This window comes from Eriocheir sinensis, unplaced genomic scaffold (assembly GCF_024679095.1).
Source record: "Eriocheir sinensis breed Jianghai 21 unplaced genomic scaffold, ASM2467909v1 Scaffold410, whole genome shotgun sequence".
In the NCBI taxonomy this organism is placed as follows: Eukaryota; Metazoa; Arthropoda; class Malacostraca; order Decapoda; family Varunidae; genus Eriocheir; species Eriocheir sinensis.
The window spans coordinates 290,001-310,964 of NW_026111733.1; the positions used below are offsets into that span (position 1 = coordinate 290,001).

Genomic DNA, 20,964 nt, shown 5'->3' on the forward strand with positions numbered 1-20,964 from the left:
CCTGCTTCCGCCCTTCAACCCCCCCCCCACCCCACCCCCACCCTCCTCTAGCAGATGTGTTAGGTATCTCCCACTCTCCCGCGTTAGGCGAACAAAGCTGAGCCCTGGTGGGGAACGGCTTAACGTCACGGTGTTGACTCGTCTCTGTTGCGGGATGATGGTATATTTCTCGTGAGAATGAGAAGCAATGCTTTGTGTAAACAGTGTGGGAGACGAAAGTCGTTTAGTGGATCGTGTCGGTCGTGCGTCGACAGTGACCGCCGTGGAAATGACTCTTTGATTAAACATTGTGGGAGACGTTTCACATCTCTCCTTCCGTCCATGAGTGTTCTTCACCACGAGCTAACAATGCAGAAAAACTCTGTGAAAGCTGTGGAATGGTATTCGGCGGGATACATCTGCATCCCCTCCCCCCTTTCCCGCGTTTTTCCGGGCGTAAAGATAAAGAATTAAACTACCACCGCGATAGTCTTTATATAAGGAATAGTTAAAATGAATAGGATTTTATGATTTTTATTGATATCTAGTGAGAAACTAACATGCCAAAATCTTATATTAGCTTAATGCAGGACGATTATTTTTCGTTTGTGTTAAATCCAAACCAGTCTGAATAGTTAAACCATTACATGAACACAATAAATTTTGAATTACACTCTAAAAATACATCTTAATTCTGGATGAGAGGGTTTCAGACAAGTTATATTACACACATATGGCATACATGATAATAATAATAATAATAATAATAATAATAATAATAATAATAATAATAATAATAATAATAATAATAACATTGTTAAAATACATCTTAATTCTGGATGAGAGGGATTCAGACAAGTTATATTACACACATATGGCATACATGATAATAATAATAATAATAATAATAATAATAATAATAATAATAATAATAATAATAATAATAATAATAATAATAATAATAATAATAACATTGTTAAAATGCATCTTAATTCTGGATGAGAGGGATTCAGACAAGTTATAGTACACACATATGGCATACATGATAATAATAATAATAATAATAATAATAATAATAATAATAATAATAATAATAATAATAATAATAATAACATTTTTAAAATGCATCTTAATTCTGGATGAGGGGATAATTCAGACAAGTTATAGTACACACAGGGCATACATGATAATAATAATAATAATAATAATAATAATAATAATAATATCGCAACGTTCTGTGGATCATATGTACGTTTCTACTACCTAGTTACCACGTCCCCATCACCTTTTAAGAACCCTTTTACTACATTCCATTACGCCAATGCTATGTATTGGTACCTTTAATGTGCATATTCCACAACCTTTCTGATAATCGGGGGCTTCGTGGTGCAGTGGTTAGCACACTCGGCTCATAACCGAGAGAGACCGGGTTCGATTCCCGGCGGAGTGGAAAAATTTTGCTGATTAAACCTTCCCACACTCATATCCTTGAGCATGCGAAGACAATGAAGTGTAAAAAACTTGCTTTTTATCTCGTAAAAGAAGAAATACAATCACAAAGGAGTAGGTCAAGTAGATCATTGCGTTTTTTGTGTGTGTTTTGCTACGTTACTGTTACCTTTAGCGTGAATATTGCCACATTCTTCCTACTAAGCATACCATTACCTTTCTGCTACGTTTCTTGCAACGGTTCCTTCTATTACCTGTGTCATACATCATATCTTCGTTAACTGCTCACTGTCACATAACCATAAATTTTACTTTTCGTTAATGTATATAAACGACGCTGAAAATCAATGTAGTTACACTTGAAGATGAGATGATCGTAAAAATCTAACTTGTTCTTAGTCAGCAAATGAGCAAAGATAAGACAAGACAAGACATTCTTAACTTATTATATTTTATTCAAACTTTTCTACTTTCTCTTTTTTTTTTTTTTTGGGGGGGGGGTAAAACAATCTCCCCAATTGTCATATTATGGTTATTATTCATTTTTACAACAAATGAGACATCAAAACACTCAAAAGTGTTTAAAAACTATCAAGTGGAAGAATAAAATTCCAAAAGGAAAAGTGGTAATAGAGGAAATATTCACCCTAATTGAATTAAAGATCATGAAATACTGGTATTAAGAACTACTGATCATAGTGTTCACAAGTAGGAGGATTTATTTTTTAATAATCAGAGTCTTCCAGCAAGAATTTATATGAACAATATTCATTGAAACGTAATGTTTATTAGTTTATTAATTTTTTTTCTGTAATTTTACTCAATTTACTGAATATACTGTGAATTCCATGTATTTAGTTTTTAAGCTGCAATTCCCTTTTACATACCTGATCCTAATCAATGAACTTTTTTTTATCTTTTGATACTATGTGTAACCAAAATTGATATGTACTTGTCGTACTCTTTTATTTTCAGTTTAATTTGCTAGTCATTTGGTAACTCCTTTATTTTCTCTGCATACAATATTTGATGATGCATAGGATACGCTAAGATTAGGATAAGGTAAACCTGTAATATATTCCCTATTAAGCTGTCGGTTTCAACAATGCTAAATCATTGATTGTCAGCCTGTATGTCCGGAATACTGTAGAGCATGGCTGCTTCCTAACATGCTTAAGTTGGTACTTGTTTTACATTCACTAATCTTCTCTTTATGTGTATGTGTTCACATTTGCCTTTGGTAATGATCATCAGGTGAAAAGATTAATAATAAGTTAAGCACAAAGAAAGAGAGTTCTGGCCACTATAATTATACATGATTACGTGTCACAAATATCTTTCCATACAGTAATTCATTGGTTTCCTCCAGTGCGTTTTGATAACCGGCGGTTTTCTCTGAAGGCCCGGTTCAGGCGCATGGCTATCCTGCGTCCTTTCTCAAGGTTTAAAGTGTTCTGGCAATACAGAAATACATAAATATTTTAGTCCTCATTGGTCTCTGGTTATAAAATTAACATTACTGGTCACATTAATTGATAAAAAATATGGTTCTCTAATTTTCCTCCATATCTGAGTATCATGCGTTGATCACATTAACTCCATGGTTTTCTGGTGTTTGCGTTTCATTACATACTACTTTCTAATAGCACCTTGGAGATACACTTATATTGTTGACCTAAACCTGTGGTTTACTGTGGTTTGGTTCCATTCCACACTACTCTAATAGGACCCACTATAATCCCTTGGTATTGTTGACCTTGTCCTTAATGAATCAGGTAAAATATTATAATATATTTGCTCGATAAGATCATTTTATTTCAGGGGAAAGTATATCTTTTTTTTTTTTTTTTGTCGTTTTTGTTGGTGTTATTGACAGCTTGACTTACTCCTTTGTGATTGTATTTCTTCCTTTACGAGGAATACCTAGTTTTTTTTTTTTCGCCATTCATAGTGTGGGTGGGATCGAACATTTGGGTAGAAAAAAATGTGATGAGTGTATTTTTTTTTATATAATTTTGATGTTTTTTTTTCACACTTCATTTTCTTAGCATGCACAAGGATATGAGTATGGGAAGGTTTAATCAACAAAATCATTTTCTATACCCCCTAAAAAGTGCATACTCTGCTTCCTAATGTACTTAAGATTCATTTTGAGAATTGTGTGTCATGTTATGGGAGGTTTTTTTTTAAGTGTCTAGGAAAAAAATATAGTTAAAGTTGTAGTTAAATTACCTATTTTTCTGAAAGCTCAAAGTATAACTATCTTTTCTTTCTTATTATATCCTCCCGTAAGCAAATGAATGTGTGGAATTAGTGAAGGTAACAGCGTTACAATGCTTATATGGAGTTCAAGATTTTACCGTCATCAAAATCATTTCCATAATGTCTGGAAAGAACAAGTGCCTTAACTAGCGAACTATATTATTCTGTCTGTTTTGTTTTTCAAATAGAAAAAAATCACCCTTTCAATAATTAGCACTTTGACATGTTCTAAATAAATGTGTTATATTGGATTGCATATACTGATTTCCTTACACACACAAAAAAAAAAAAAAGGAGAAAAGTATGAATAAAATATAATAAGTTAAGAATGTCTTGTCTTGTCTTATCTTTGCTCATTTGCTGACTAAGAACAAGTTAGATTTTTACGATCATCTCATCTTCAAGTGTAACTACATTGATTTTCAGCGTCGTTTATATGCATTAACGAAAAGTAAAATTTATGGTTATGTGACTGTGAGCAGTTAACGAAGATATGATGTATGACACAGGTAACAGGTAATAGAAGGAACCGTTGCAAGAAACGTAGCAGAAAGGTAATGGTATGCTTAGTAGGAAGAATGTGGCAATATTCACGCTAAAGGTAACAGTAACGTAGCAAAAACACACACACAAAAAAACGCAATGACCTACTTGACCTACTCCTTTGTGATTGTATTTCTTCCTTTACGAGATAAAAAAGCAAGTTTTTTTTTTACACTTCATTGTCTTCGCATGCTCAAGGATATGAGTATGGGAAGGTTTAATCCCAGCAAAATTTTTCCACTCCGCCCGGGAATCGAACCCGGTCTCTCTCGGTTATGAGCCGAGTGTGCTAACCACTGCACCACAAGCCCCCGATTATCAGAAAGGTTGTGGGAATATGCACATTAAAAGGTACCAATACATAGCATTGGCGTAATGGGATGTAGTAAAAAGGGTTCTTAAAAGGTGATGGGGACGTGATAACTAGGTAGTAGAAACGTACATATGATCCACAGAACGTAGCAATATTATTATTATTATTATTATTATTATTATTATTATTATTATTATTATTATTATTATAATCATGTATGCCATGTGTGTGTACTATAACTTGTCTGAATTATCCGTCTCATCCAGAATTGACATGCATTTTAACAATGTTATTCTTATTATTATTATTATTATTATTATTCTTCTTATTATTATCATTATTATATTATTATTATCATGTATGCCATATGTGTGTACTATAACTTGTCTGAATCCCTCTCATCCAGAATTAAGATCCATTTAACAATGTTATTATTATTATTATTATTATTATTATTTTTATTAGTATTATTATTAGTATTATTAGTAGTAGTATTAGTATTATTATTATTATCATGTATGCCATATATGTGTACTATAACTTGTCTGAATCCCTCTCATCCAGAATTAAGATGTATTTTTAGAGTGTAATTCACAATTTATTGTGTTCATGTAATGGTTTAACTATTCAGACTGGATTAAGTTTGGATTTAACACAAACGAAAAATAATCGACCTGCATTAAGCTAATATAAGATTTTGGCATGTTAGTTTCTCACTAGATATCAATGAAAATCATAAAATCCCATTCATTTTAACTATTCCTTTTATAAAGACTATTATATCGCGGTGGTAGTTTAATTATTTATCTTGACGCCCGGAAAAACGCGGTAAAGGGGGGAGGGGATGCAGATGTATCCCGCCGAATACCATTCCACAGCTTTCACAGAGTTTTTCTGCATTGTTAGCTCGTGGTGAAGAACACTCGTGGACGGAAGGAGAGATGTGAAACGTCTCCCACAATGTTTAAACAATGTGTCATATCCACGGCGGTCACTGTCGACACGACCGACACGATCCACTAAACGACTTTCGTCTCGTACACTGTTTACACAAAGCATTGCTTCTCATTCTCACGAAATATAACATCATCCCGCAAGAGAGACGAGTCAACACAGTGACGTTAATCCAGTCCCCACCATGGTTCAGCTTTGTTCGCCTAACTCGTGAGAGTGGTAGATACCTAACACATCTGCTAGTGGAGGGTGGGGTGCGGTGGGATGGGGGAAGGGCGGAAGCAGGTGTGTAGCGAATTTTACGTAACGACTTTCCCATCATCGCCTATCTTCCATAGTATATTTTCAACTGTGACAGTGTTTGCACGTGCTACCATAAGCCAACTCCCCCGTCATTCATATAATTTCTTTCTTCCTTTCTCTTTCACCTTTTTCATCTTCTCTCTCTCTCTCTCTCTCTCTCTCTCTCTCTCTCTCTCTCTCTCTCTCTCTCTCTCTCTCTCTCTCTCTCTCTCTCTCTCTCTCTCTCTCTCTCTCTCTCTCTCTCTCTCACTCTCTCTCTCTCTCTCTCTCTCTCTCTCTCTCTCTGGCATGTTAGTTTCTCACTAGATATCAATAAAAATCATAAAATCCCACTAATTTTAACTATTCTCTTATATAAAGACTATCGCGGTGGTAGTTTAATTCTCTATCTTGACGCTCGGAAAAACGCGGGAAAGGGGGGAGGGGATGCAGATGTATCTCGCCGAATACCATTCCACAGCTTTCACAGAGTTTTTCTGCATTGTTAGCTCGTGGTGAAGAACACTCATGGACGGAAGGAGATGTGAAACGTCTCCCACAATGTTTAAACAAGAGTCATCTCCACGGCGGTCACTGTCGACGCCCTACCGAAACGATCCACTAAACGACTTTCTTCTCCAACACTGGTTACACAAAGCAATGCTACACATTCTCCCGTGAAATGGACCATCATCCCGCAAAACAGACGAGACAACACCGTGACGTTAAGCCATTCCCACCAGGGTTCAGCTTTGTTCGCCTAACGCGGGAGAGTGGGAATACCTAACACATCTGCTAGAGGAGGGTGGGGTGGGGTTGAAGGGCGGAAGCAGGTGTGAATTTTACGTAACGACTTTCCTTCATCGCCATCTTCCATAGTATATTTTCAACTGTGACAGTGTTTGCACGTGCTACCATAAGCCAACTCCCGTCATTCATATAATTTCTTTTTCTTCCTTTCTCTTTGTCCTTTTTCATCTTCGTCTTCTCTCTCTCTCTCTCTCTCTCTCTCTCTCTCTCTCTCTCTCTCTCTCTCTCTCTCTCTCTCTCTCTCTCTCTCTCTCTCACCTCTTTCTCTTTCTTTCTCTCTCTAGATTTTGGCATGTTAGTTTCTCACTAGATATCAATAAAAATCATAAAATCCCACTAATTTTAACTATTCCTTATATAAAGACTATCGCGAGGGTAGTTTAATTCTCTATCTTGACGCTCGGAAAAACGCGGGGAAAGGGAGGGATGCAGATGTATCTCGCCGAATACCATTCCACAGCTTTCACAGAGTTTTTCTGCATTGATAGCTCGTGGTGAAGAACACTCATGGACGGAAGGAGAGATGTGAAACGTCTCCCAATGTTTAAACAAAGAGTCATCTCCACGGCGGTCACTGTCGACGCACGACCGACACGATCCACTAAACGACTTTCGTCTCCACACTGTTTACACCAGCTTTGTTCGCTCTCTCTCTCTCTCTCTCTCTCTCTCTCTCTCTCTCTCTCTCTCTCTCTCTCTCTCTCTCTCTCTCTCTCTCTCTCTCTCTCTCTCTCTCTCTCTCTCTCTCTCTCTCTCTCTCTCTCTCTCTCTCTCTCTCTCTCTCTCTCTCTCTCTCTCTCTCTCTCTCTCTCTCTCTCTCTCTCTCTCTCTCTCTCTCTCTCTCTCTCTCTCTCTCTCTCTCTCTCTCTCTCTCTCTCTCTCTCTCTCTCTCTCTCTTTTCTCTCTCTCTCTCGAATCACTTTCCACTCCCACCGCGTTCATAATCCCTGCACCTCAAAAAGTGATCGTGTGCCATGGCATCCCATAGAGCTATAACATGGGGATGACATAGCGAATCACTCTTTCCACTCTCCACCGCGTTCGAACCCTGCACGCAAAAAAGTGATCATTGTATGGCACAACATATACCTACTTACGTATTCATTGTAATTTTGTTCTAGACTCACCAGATCTCTCATTTCTGCTTTAAGCATCCGGTCCTCGTGGCCTTTGTCATCACTCCCCATAGAGAGAAAAATGGATTTACATTAGTGCAATATAAAGGTGAAGTTAAAGGCTGGGTGCATCCACTATGTAGCTGAAGCGTGGCTGCGGTGCTCAACTCCATCGCTTTCCTTTGAGCCTGTGGTGGGAAGCTGTCTATATACACCTGTCAAGTCATACGCAGCAGGTTTGTGGGGAGGAGGAACACGGCACGAGGCGTGGTTTATGCGTGACACTGCTTGAGCCAAACTATAAAAGAGAATTATAGAGAATGTAGAAACAGGGATTTAGAGAAAACGAGGAAAGGCGGACTAATTTAAATCAATCACTTCCAACATGCCCTCCCTCACACTCCACACCGCCGTTTGTAGGCATTGAAATTACAGTCACGCACAATAAAACACATATATTTTTTCGTCAGTGCGCTTGCCTGAACACGCTGTGAAAGAAGACGAGAATGCACAACCAGAGTGCAATAACACGGCCCCAACTTTCTAGTCACCACTGAACTGGCGGATATTTTTTTTTTTCGCTCCAAGGACGTCATCTCATTGCTAGTTCGGGCTCCCCAAAACCGCCTCTCCCTGCGCGTACCGGTCGCAGTTTTGAAGCAGAGTGACTTGATTTGGTATATATAGACTTAGGTAGGAAGAACTTTCATTACCGGGGACACGGGCCAGTATGAAGCCCGGTGTTGTCACAGTTTATGTTCACCAGGTGTGCCCAGGTAATCATTTCTCGATCAGCCCGAGAAAAGAAGGATGAACAGTTGGGTGGAAAAAGTTGGAAAGTTTCGTTTAGTCGGCGCAACATCTGTGGTCATATGCCGGAAAGAGACAGGAGGGGGAAGGAATTATAGGAGAAGGGAACAGATCCCAGGAGACGGGACACAACCCCCAATTAATACCTGGTACCATTCACTGCTGGGTAGACAGGGGTGTAGGTATCGGAAAAGCCGTCCAAATGGGCCCTTTTTCCACTCCGCCCGAATCGAACCCGGAAGCCTCTCGGTTGTGAGCCGAGTGTGCTAACCACTGCACCACTTGAAGCCCCCAACAGCTGGGTGGGTTGAACGCGTTCTGTCCGGGCTGGGGTACGAACCCGGGTCCGCAGATTCATAGCTAAGGACGCTAACCACTGCACCTGTAAGTGGAGTTCAGAGAAATAAGTAGGTGAGGTTATCCAGTGCCACACAAAGGTTATATGTGCACATCAGGTTTCTCCTTTGCCTTATCTGCTGATTAGAGTGATCCCTGGTGGATAACCCATTGTGCAGATTTCCTGAGGCTTCTCCGCGACATGGAATTTGATTGTCTGATTATTATTATTTTTTTTACATCTTTTGTCTATAGCGCCGGTAGGTTTTCTTTTGAAGGGTCTGGTGGTCGGCCCAGCCTCCATGGACGCAGGCAGTGTTCATAGTAGCGACAACTGATCTTGGTTCATGCTGACCCCGGAGCTCTTTTTATTTCCCTTGAAAGTTGTAAAGTTTGGTTTAGTCGGCGCAACATCTGCTTGTCATATGCCGGAGAGAGACAGAAGGGGAAGGAATTATAGGAGAAGGACAGATCCTGGAGACGGGACACAATCCCCGATTAATACCTGGTAGGGAGCGAATCAGTTTGAGCCCAGGGAGGCGGTGGCTGAATTGACAGAGTAACACTCACTGTTCAGGGAGGATCGCGAGTTCAACTTCAACGGTGCCACCTGCTGGGATTTTCAGCCGCCGAGTGGCTTAAACTACCCACATGCTGTCCAGAAGACCACCTATCAACCCGGACTCTAGATTCTGTGGGATTAAAAGATGAGCCCGGGAGGGGCGGCTGAATCGACAGAGTAACACCCACCGCGTTCAGGAGGACGCGAGTTCAACTCGCCCGGTGCCACCGTCACTCTTTCAGCCAGCTGCCGAGTGGCTTAAACTACCTTACATGCTGTCCAGAAGACCACCCATCAACCCGGACTTAGATTCTAGGATTAAAGATATTCGGGAGGCATGACAACGCAAACCACCGCGCATTCAGGAGGAACGCAGGTTCAATCCCGCCGGGTGGATAAGCTGAGATTTTACAGCTAAACACCGGTGACTAGAACTACCCATACTGTCGAGACCTATCAGCCCGGACTCTGGGTTCTAGGATTAAAGATGAGCTCCGGGAGGGCAGCGTGAACCGGTGGATGGCGCCACTATAAACACTCGCCTGCGCCAGAACGGGCTGGGCTGACCATCAGGACCCACCGAAGAAGCCTTGGGCAGACCATCAGGCCCCACTGGAAAGTCACCGGCTTATAGGCCGCGACGTAAAAAAAAAAAAAACTGCTGGGTGGACAGGGCATAGGGTATCAGAAAAGCCGCCCAATTTTTCCACTCCGTCCGGGAATCGAGCCTGGCTCTCTCGGTTGTAAGCTGAGTGCTAACCACTGCACCACGAAGCCCCTATTATTTCCTTGAACAGTTCCTCTAGAGTCAGGGTTGATGGGTGATCTTCAGGAAAGCATGTGGGTAATCTTTCGCCACTCGGCGGTGACTGAAGATCCCAGGTGGTAGCGGCGGATCTCGAGGCGACATCATCCAGGACGCGGCGAATGCGGGACCGGCACCTAACCACTCAGCCATCGCCTCCCTCCTTTGTGCTGTTTGTGATTCGTATATGAATGATATATAACTAAGAGTAAGCTGATAGGACGGTTATTTCTTATGTTAGATCTTTCCTTACTTTCAAAGCGCTTCGACGGTCTAGTGGTTAGCACGATTATTTTTTCTACGTCGCGGCCTATTGCGCCTGAAGGCCTCTTCCCGGTGGGGCCTGATGGTTTGCCCAGCCCGCTCTGCCGCAGGGGAGTGTTTATAGTGGCGCCATCTTGTGTTGGCTCATGCTGCCCTCCCGGAGCTCATCTTTAATCGTAGAATTTAGAGTCCAGGTTGATAGGTGGTCTTCTGGACAGCATGTGGGTAGTTTTAAGCCACTCGGCGGCGGATAAAAAATCCCAGCTTGGTGGCACCGGGCGGGGATTAAACTCGCGTCCTCCTGAACGCGACGCTGTCACTCTGTCGACTCAGCCACCGCCTCCCATTAATCCGCGTACCCGGTTTCAAATTGATCAGTCGGCGCACAACCCGCTAAGTTGTTTATTCTCCTTTTCGAGCCCAATAATTGAGTACCTGAGAAGGTAAATTGTGGTTAACCGTGTAGTAGCGACGGGCCAAATTTGTGGCTTTACCGTGTACCAGTGACTGGCCAAATTTTTGCCATAATATAAACACAAAAAAATAGATGATGCATAAACTGATCACAAATGCTTTGATATATATTATGAAATGATTTGCGTGAGTGATGATTTTTTCTCATTTTTCTCGTTTAGAGGGACCGTTAAGAAACATGATCCCCGCAGCCACCACTGGTTTACCTGGATGTCATACTGGCCTGGTAATGGGACCCCCATTACTGGCACAAGGGCTAAGGTGACGGCCTGCAGGTAGGGCGATTTCTCCTAACGTTGCCTTGGATGTGTATTGTGGTGACTGCATGCCCCAGTCTTATGGATTCTTTTATGATGATTTTATGAGAAAAAATCGATGTTTTTATACCATTCTCCAGCTTTTATTTGCAAAAACTCGACACTCACTCCATCTTTCTCGGAAGTTTTCCACACCCGGGGTGCGACGCGCACCGCGGGTGTGCCCCAATGACTGATTGATACACAGCAAGGTCCGAGGGGGGGTGCTTCCTGAAGAAGTCATTTGTGTCCTCACACTCTGTGTCCTCTTCTGTCTCAAATATCGCCAAGGAGTAGCTGAGCATACTCTTAACATCTTTTCTTTCATTTACTGTTGTCATATCCTTTAAAAGGTTACAAGATATATTACATTATACAAGTTCTTAACACTGCCTAGAGCTTCCGACCTTTGGCAGGGATAAGAAATGTCTTAATTGGATTCCACTTCAGGTGACGTCCAAAAGAGGTGTCTTGATGGATCCTGTTGTTATTGTATCCATTTTTTTTAAACGTTCGCAGTCCACACGGATTTACATTTTGTTGAGCATCATTTATTTTGTAAACTTCATCTTCTTTTCCCAATCGAGGCATACGTTGTTAGGATACTTGATTATATAAGTACCGGTACTGGCGGAACTAAGTGTACTGGGCCCGAATTTACAATTAATCTTAATCTTTAACTTAAAAGTTCCAATGAATCTCGAGTTTAACTTATAGCTGAGCTTAATGAAAAAATAGGTTCAACTTCACTCAACAGCTGATCCAGTATGAAAATTTGTCCTGGCAAAAGATGTATTTTTCAAATTGCAGAATTGCAACACTTCAGTGACTGAATATGCAGTAATACTACTTTATCAATGTTATATGATGATATACTTCAGAAATATGGGCATAATAAGGTAGTATTTATAAAATAAAGGTTACGTTTATCATCCGCGCAAGGTGATATTCTTTTTTCTCTTGAATGTAAACACGGACACGCGTTCCTGTTCGTCTTCCTCATTCCTGCATCACCCACCCTCTGACGAAGTAATCATGGAAAATATTGCCGCTTTCACTTCTCCCAAGAGGAAAAGGGGAGTGAATTGGAGAGACTGCCACACTCTACACATAGTAGAGGGAAGGGAGTCAACAGATACCGTCTGCAAGGGTAGCCACTGTCCCCTAATAGATGACATGAATCCGGTGGTATACGATGATCCTCAAACATGCGTTTGAGGCCACTCTCACGCCAAATACGAGCATCATGAGTGGACCCAGGCCAATTAGCTACAACATTAAGAATATTATATTTGGCATCAAACACCAATTGTGTGTTTATGCTATGGAAATTCTTCCTGTTGACATGGTCTGCTTCATATTCCTGGGGGCCAGTATCCTGACATGCGTGCAATCTATTACACCAACAATGCCAGGGAAGTTTGCAACTTGCAAATTCTTGTTGTTTCTCTCGGATTTCAGGGACGGTGCGAGGAAATCGAATGAATTGGACAAGTACGGCTAGTTGTGTAAGTGCCTTGAGGGTATTGGTGATCGCTTGTTTACTGACGACTGTGATGGACCAAGATCATCACTGTTACACATCTGCATTTTCCCCGTTGCTAAATAACGCAGTGTAATAATTACTTTCATTTCGGGTGTCAATGCAAAACTCCTTGAAGTAGGGCTTTGCAGGCCCCTCTCACCAAATCCGTTACGAACAGTACTCCTGCATGATCCAGTCTGTAGCGTTTCAATAGTTCTGCGTCACTCAAAGTATTCAGAACGTCTCTTCGCTCTTGAAAAGTCTTCTAGGCGCTGACGGGCTTGTTGACGTTCGGCCATCTTGGCGACTGAAGTTCGACTTAGGCTCCTTAATACGGGTTTGGGCCGCCTAAAATATCCCGTCAGCTAAGATCAATTTATGAGGGATAAGATGAAGAATAAAGTTAAACTCGCCCTAAAGTCAAACTTAGCGGTTTAAGATTAATTGTAAATTCGGGCCCTGGTACTGAAGTGATACTGAAACTGGCGCCACCAACAGGTACCGGTACTGGTACTACCGGTACCTGAGTTTCCGAACTGGTATCACCGGTATTCAAATTAACGGAAGTAGTAACAAATGTACGGAAGTGGGGGTACTGGAAGTGGGGACTGGAAGTGGGGTGGGGTCATGGGGGGTTGAAGAGGTACTGGAAGTGGGGACTGAAGTGGGGTTGGGGGTCAGCGGGGGGTTACGGAAGAGGGGTATCTGGACCCCCCATCTCTTTACCTTTTCACTTCCTCTCACCCTCTCTCGGACTAGCGTACGGAAGCGAGAGGGTGACGGAGTAGGGATGCCCAGCAGGAGGGGGTGGGGTGGGGGGGGGGTGACGGAGAAGGGTGCTTGAAGGGTTAAGATAAGATCTTGGACCTCGAATGACCACGAGAGGGGGGTCATGGAGGGTACTTGAAGAGTTAAGATAAAATCGTGAGCTCGAGTGACCACAAGATTATAATCACAGAAAAAGGTTAAAGACATTAGGTTAATGACCAGGCTGGAATACGTCACGCGCACCTGTTCCCGGTGACTTATCTTTCTTCCCATACACACACACACACACACACACACACACACACACACACACACACACACGCACACACACGCACACACACTCACGCACACACACACACACTCACTCACACACACACACACACACACACACACACACACACACACACACACACACACACACACACACACACTCACACAAGTTAAGATCGAGATCTCGAGTGACCCCAAGATTACAATCACGGAAAAAGGTTAAAGACATTAGGTTAATGACCAGGCTGGAATGTGCCCGCGCACCTGTTTCCGTCGTCTTATCTTTCACTCCTTCACACTGACTCGCACACACACACACACACACACACACACACACACACACACACACACACACACACACACACACACACGCTCACACATCTGGTCTTACGAGATAAAATCGCGGAAAAAATGGATCGATGACATCTCCATGTATCTGAGGCCACGCCTATTGAAGTCTTAATGATTCAAGTCATTACAATAAACCTCAGGTTATTAAGGACTGACCCGAGGAACACACATGCTTGCGCGCACACGCACATGCATACACATACACACACACACACACACACACACACACACACACACACACACACACACACACACACACACACACACACACACACACACACACACACACACACACACACACACACACACACACACACACACACACACACACACACACACACATCTGTTCATGCGAGATAAAATTCACGGAAAAAAATGTTTCGATGACATCTCCATGTATCTGAGGCCACGCCTTCTGGTCTTCGGAAGCCTTAATGATTCAAGTCATTACAATAAACCTCGGGTCATTAAGGACTGACCTGAGGAACACACACACACACACATGTACAAACGAACACACAATGTCGAAGGGTATTTATGGACGTCAAGCCAACGAGCACTTCACAGGCTCTCAAGGCGGTCTCGGGTCAAGAGGTCTCCTGTTCTTGTTTCCCGTAAACATGAGGACCCCTGTACACCCCTGTATCAAATGTTCATGGTGTAATAATTACTTCCCGTTGTCCGCACTCGTAGCTCATAGGGCGGCCTGCCTTCCAGAGGGCCTTGGGACTGGATCGAAAGATATATCTACTAGAAACAATGGTAAGTACTTAAATGTTTGCGTTACTTTATATGATTGTCATAAAAAAACAGTAGCAGATGTGGATGACGGGAGGGAGGTAGAGAGCTGGGCAGCATGGTCAATATCGACTTTAGTCTTTCTATCTTTTTCAGAAGAGACGTCGTCGACTAGCTCTGATCGATCAGATGTCGGTTTCTCTCAACCAGACCCCAGCGATATTGGAAGTTGTTCTCCACGGGCGGGTCTCAGCGACGAAGCCAGTCAAAACCAAAGGTAGGTCAAACCTAATATCTTCTGAAATGCAATATTGTTAAAATGTGTTTTACAAGAGACACATTTTCCATATTGTATTTTAAGTGTCACAGTAAAATATGTGCGGGATAGAGGGTTCAAAAATTTCATTTGTGTTTCTGTATTCCTTAAGGACTATCTCCGAAGAAGGCGGGTCTGGTAGGCTCAGCCATTGGCCCTCCTCTTCAGCGATCGGTAGTGGACGAAAACGAAAACAAGCGAATACAGGAACAAACGGTAAGTTTCTACGTTTTTATTGCGCACACGTCTGTTCTAAGGAAAAATTGTAATTTCACTATTTCTCTCTAATATTATTTTACCTTCTTCAGACACCTGCAGGAAAAGCAAGCCGTCGAGGGATTCTCCCATCCAAACAGTTCTCCACAGCCAGGACCCAGCGGTTATAACCCGGGACGGCCGACAACAACACCCTCACCAACACCCGGTGAAATAAGCCAACATTTCAACGGGGCCTTAACAACGATCGACGTGCCCGTCCCACCAGCAGACAACGGCGACATTGCATCATATTTCAACAACAACACTGGCCGTCTTCGCGAGGCAGTAGAGTCTGTATTCCAAGGCTGCCAGCAGGTTAGACCTCCTTCTTTTAAAGTGTACGTTGACATGCATCTGCGTTTAGTCAGAGAAGACCCCGACGGTGGAGTTCAATATAGAGATATGTATATGAGAAGTCATATGCAGGTAATTAGCTATGACGATATAGATTCATATGTACGTGAACTATCCGAATATTTTGTTAATCGGTCGAAGAGGGCAGTGGATTTACGTTAGATGAAATAGTTAGCGTAAAATTTTCCTTCTCTCTTATAATGCTGCACAATAGTATTGGAGAGTATGTGCCCTATCCTAAGGGTGTTCCAGGGAAAACACAAGTTCTCAACCCTTCGGGACCCACGGACTGTGTTTTCCAAGTTCTAACAGCTTATCGCTATCTAAAGTCAAGAAATGTAGTTCCATCGGGCAGGCAATGGGAGAATGCTTGCTTGGCCTCTATAATTAATACGGGTAACATTCCAACCCCGGTATCCTGGGAAGACCTCGGTCGGCTTGAAAGATTAAACAACATAAGTATTCGCGTTTACTGTCTAGACAACGTTGAAGACAAAAAAGGCGAACTAACTCTAGTCAGAAAGGGGCTCAAAGATCAAGAAGTTGTTCATTGTCTGTTGTTGGGGAACAGACACCTAGCTCTTATCCAAGACTTTGACGCATACATGAACCTGTTTACCTGCCAACGTCGCGGGAAAAAATGTTTTGCGATATCTGCCTGTGCGCCTGTGAGAACAAGACAACGCTTGCTGAACATGTGCTAATTTGCCCAACGATGATCACAAGACTAAGATTCCCACCCGCGGGTTCTACTGTGAAATTTATTAATCATGCTAAGGCATATGAGCCATCTTATTTAGCATTCTATGACTTTGAGAGTATTCTCGTACAGCCTTCTTCGAATGTGTCTGGATGTGTAAAGAGACATCACTTTGCCATAGCGTATGCTTACATTATAGTGAATAGAAACGGAGAAACAGTACAAAGCGGATCCTATTGTGGAAGTAATGCTGTAAACCATTTTATTCATACAATGCAGTGTGCCTGGAAAAAGTTGAAATTTTCTAAAGGCTACAATAAAATCAACATGACCGATGAAGATACGACACGTCACAATGAGCAAACTCACTGTCTTCTCTGCAAACAGGGTTTTTTAAAAGGTAAAGGAGTAAAACATCATGACCATGAAAAATCAGGAAACAATTACATTGGAGCTTATTGTAATAGATGCAACCTCCAAATGAAAAATCACAAATTGCAGCTCACTCTCATTGCACATAATGCTAATTACGACATGTCGTTAATCCTGCGTGAATTAACGATACCTGACTTGAAAATCAAACTAAGACCAAAACGTTCAGTTCACAAATACCATGAAGTCATCATAAATGACTTGAGATTTATTGACTCTTATGCCTTTATGTCTGGTTCGCTCGCGGCTTTAGCGAACCAATTCATCAGTAATGGGAACGAACCCATATGCACACAACAGATGCTGAAAGATGTGCCAGCACCTGCGTTGCCATTATTGATCAAGGGAAAGCAGGTGTTTTGTTATGACTATATGGATTCGATGGAACGACTTTCTGAGACACGTCTTCCATCCCGCGAAGATTTTTTTCAATTCGCTTCAAGAAGCAGAACTTTCCGAAAGTGATTATAAACATGCTCAGAATGTTTGGAAAGTAGCTGGGTGTCAGAACCTGAAGGACTATTTGTTGCTTTATGTAAAAGTGGATGTTGGTCTTCTATGTGATGTCTTCCTAGAGTGGAGAGGTATTTTGAAAACCCAGTGGAGGTTGGATATTGTAAATTATGTTAGCCTGCCAGGATTTGCCTATGACTCCTTTCTGCTAAAAACACAGCAGGAATTAGAGGTGCTTAGTAGCCCAGACATATATCATTGCATTCAAACAAATGTGCGTGGGGGCTACACAAGTGTTGTGCGTCGTTTTGTACGCGCCAATAACATCTACACGAACCCTCAGTTTAATCCAAAACATGATAGAAGCACTTTCCTTTCATATCTTGACTTCAACAGTCTTTATCCCACTGTAATGCAAGAGAAGTTGCCATGTGGGGATATGAGAAAACTAGATGAGACAGAAATGCAGTCGTTTTTGAGCGGGGGCTTGGTCAATCAAGCAACCGATGGCGATTTTGGATATCTCATTCTGTGCGATACTGAGGCTGTCTCACGTGAAGTCGTTGAGAAAACGGATGACCTCCCACTGATCATCAGAAGACACAATATCACCAACAGAGATATATCGTCAGTCACACGCGAATGGTATGAAGAAGAAAACCGTCCAGCACCGTGTAAGAACATAAAACTGATTGGAACACATGCTGCTCAGGAGAAAATGCTATTTGCTCTGCCCCTCCTTAAACTACTTATTCGACTAGGCCTGGTTGTTAAAAAAGTGCATGCTATTTATATTGTTTGCTAAAGCACTTTCTTGCGGACTTCATTCAGGATAACATAGAAGCTCGCAAAAGTGCTACTTGCCCTATCAAGAAAAATGCAATCAAGTGTATTTCAAACAGCATTTTGGTCGATTCCTGATGAACGTGGCCAAATATAGTGAAGACATAGATATTGTCACCAACCGCGAAAAGTTTTTGAAGCTGGCCCGAAGTCCTTACTTTAAACGCGTTGTACCTCTCAATGATGGTCATGTAGTTGTAACTCGCCATAGGAAATATTCACGGGTGAATCATCCAAACTACATTGGCTACTACATCCTAGAGCTGTCCAAGCTGCGACTATATGATTTCTATTACAATGTGTTGAAGGCTCATTACGGGGATCAAGCGAAACTAGTGTATTGCGACACTGATTCCTTAATAACAGAAATTGAAACTCCTGATCTATTAACAGAGTACTCGCAGGAACCCTTCAAAAGCTATATAGACACAAGTAACTTTAGCCCCTCACATTCCTTGTACAGCACAGACAACAAAGGAAAGCTTGGATTTCTAAGTCTGAAGTGGGGGAAAGAACCATCTCAGAATTTGTAGGTGTAAAACCAAAGTGCTACTCCATCCTCTTGGCAGACGGTGACCGGTTGAGTTCAGCTAAGGGCGTTCCAAAGTTCATAAAGAAGAAAATTGCTCATCAGCGATACAAAGACGCCCTATTCCAGAAGCAAACATTTACCTTGACTATCAGGGATTCACAGTGCGCAATGGACGAATGAGTACAGTAAAATATCCCAAGAGAGGGATATCTGTAGTTGAGGACAAAAGATACTACATTAGCACCTTGGAGTCGCGATCTTACGGTCATCCCGATAATTCTATAGGGATAGAGGAGGAAGAGCAGGAGGAGGAGGTAGCCCAGATCATGACACTGTCAAACGAAGAAAATTTGGAGGAAGGCGATGAAAGAGGCATAACAGAAGCGAGACTAGCTGAGGTAATGGGTGGGCAAGAGATCGGTGAAATGGGAGAACTAGAAGAAGAAACCTATGAATTGTGGGGAGAACGGATGTGCTGGTCGAGCAATATTTTCCCTTGATAAACGGGTAGAGGCGGATGATGACATGTTAATGCAAGCTGCGGAACAGGAAGAAATAAATCAAATGCTCTCATCATCCCCTTGAATATATGCTAGTAGATACAGACTTTTCAGAATAAATTGTAGTTGTTTATAAGATAGGGACTGGTGAATGTTGTATATACTGTTTATAGTGTAAGAATTTGCCTGCTATTTTTATGTTAAATATAAAATATATGTAAATATATTCTGTATATAGGACTAATGTTGGAGCCTATGATATTATAAAATTGCACATGATGAATCTGGAATCATAATTTGACCAAATTCCAATAAACATTGAGTTTGTTTGACTTGTTTATATGACCTTTATCAAAAAAAAAAAAAAAAGAAACGGATGAAAAAAACAAAAAAAGTGTCTTAAAATTTATTCGATTTGTGGAAAAATGAATAAAACGCTTTATGTTTCGATCCGGCTCATGCAAAGACTGCCCGCCAAATCAGGCGGGCGGCGGCGGCGGCGATAGCGAGAGGTGCGACAGGATGCGACAGGATTGCTCGGGCCCGGGACGGGCGGGCGGGCGGGGCTGCACGGGGTAGTGGCGGTGACGAGTGAGGACCTGTGAGTGGAGCCAGACCTCTGATTTAAGCATGGTATACAACCACCCCACCCCCCGATAAAGGAACTAGAAAATTATTTATGCTTAGAATAGCTTCATGGAATGTAATACAATTCAATATGAAAAAATCAATAAGTCAATACTTACTTTTTATGAACACGTGTTAAATGTTTGATGACATACGGGCATTATAAACTTGCTGTAAGCGAATCGCATCACGTGTTCATCATTCCTCGAATATTCGGTCTTGGAAAACTCCATACATATTTTTTCAAGAGTTTCTTACACCCAAGTGCGAAACATTGTAGGCAAAGTACATGGCATAAGCCCTGCACAATATCGCTTCGCGTGCTTTGAAGTCGAAATGCATTTTTATACATACATAGCCCGGGGTAATCAATATATTTGAAATGATCAGAGTATAATTTTGGATCGAGAGCATAACTATCTAGGAACACTGCCATGCCCGGTTCATAGTAGAGACAAATCCAGTGTCCCATTTCTCTTTAGAATAACTTGGTAGCGTATTGACGATGCACACTAGGTTTTCTATATCGAGGTATAGAGTTTACCTCGTCTGCCAATAACACGCCTAAAAACAAGGCTTGCTTTCCTATGTGCCCCCTCAATCCTCTTTCAATCTCCATGTTGTTCATCGCACAGCCGCTTCAAGCGCGCACATCACACTGCAGCCGTCTTTCAGAATTAACTGTTATTATACCCACTGTTTCGCCAAACAGTATCAACAGACGGTTCTCGTTTTCTCCCTTGCTTAGATTCAAGCTAAGTCTAAGCCCCCCATTCATTTCAACGGGCAAATTATCATTCAAGTTTTCAGCACGCAAATCAATGTGCAAATCATTGCCCCCTTGCCGAAAATATCCTTTCCGATTAAATGGTCTTTGTGAAAACCAAGTGCATCCAAAGTACGATGGTAGAGCTCAGCATAGTCATGAGGGAATTTACTAGGAATATTATACATGGTTCTACCATTAACACTTAAGCTTATTTGACTTATATCGCCATGGCTCAAATACAATGGATTTAGCGTATAGTCGCCAGAATGAGCTT

At 41.8% G+C, this 20,964-nt stretch overlaps 1 non-coding gene across 1 annotated transcript; it reads left to right on the plus strand.

Annotated features, from left to right (window-relative positions):
- The first annotated feature begins 1,356 nt into the window (after nt 1–1,356).
- On the plus strand, nt 1,357–1,429 carry Trnam-cau (transfer RNA methionine (anticodon CAU)). Its single transcript has one exon. It is a non-coding gene; the product is annotated as a tRNA-Met (tRNA).
- Nucleotides 1,430–20,964: the final 19,535 nt, after the last annotated feature.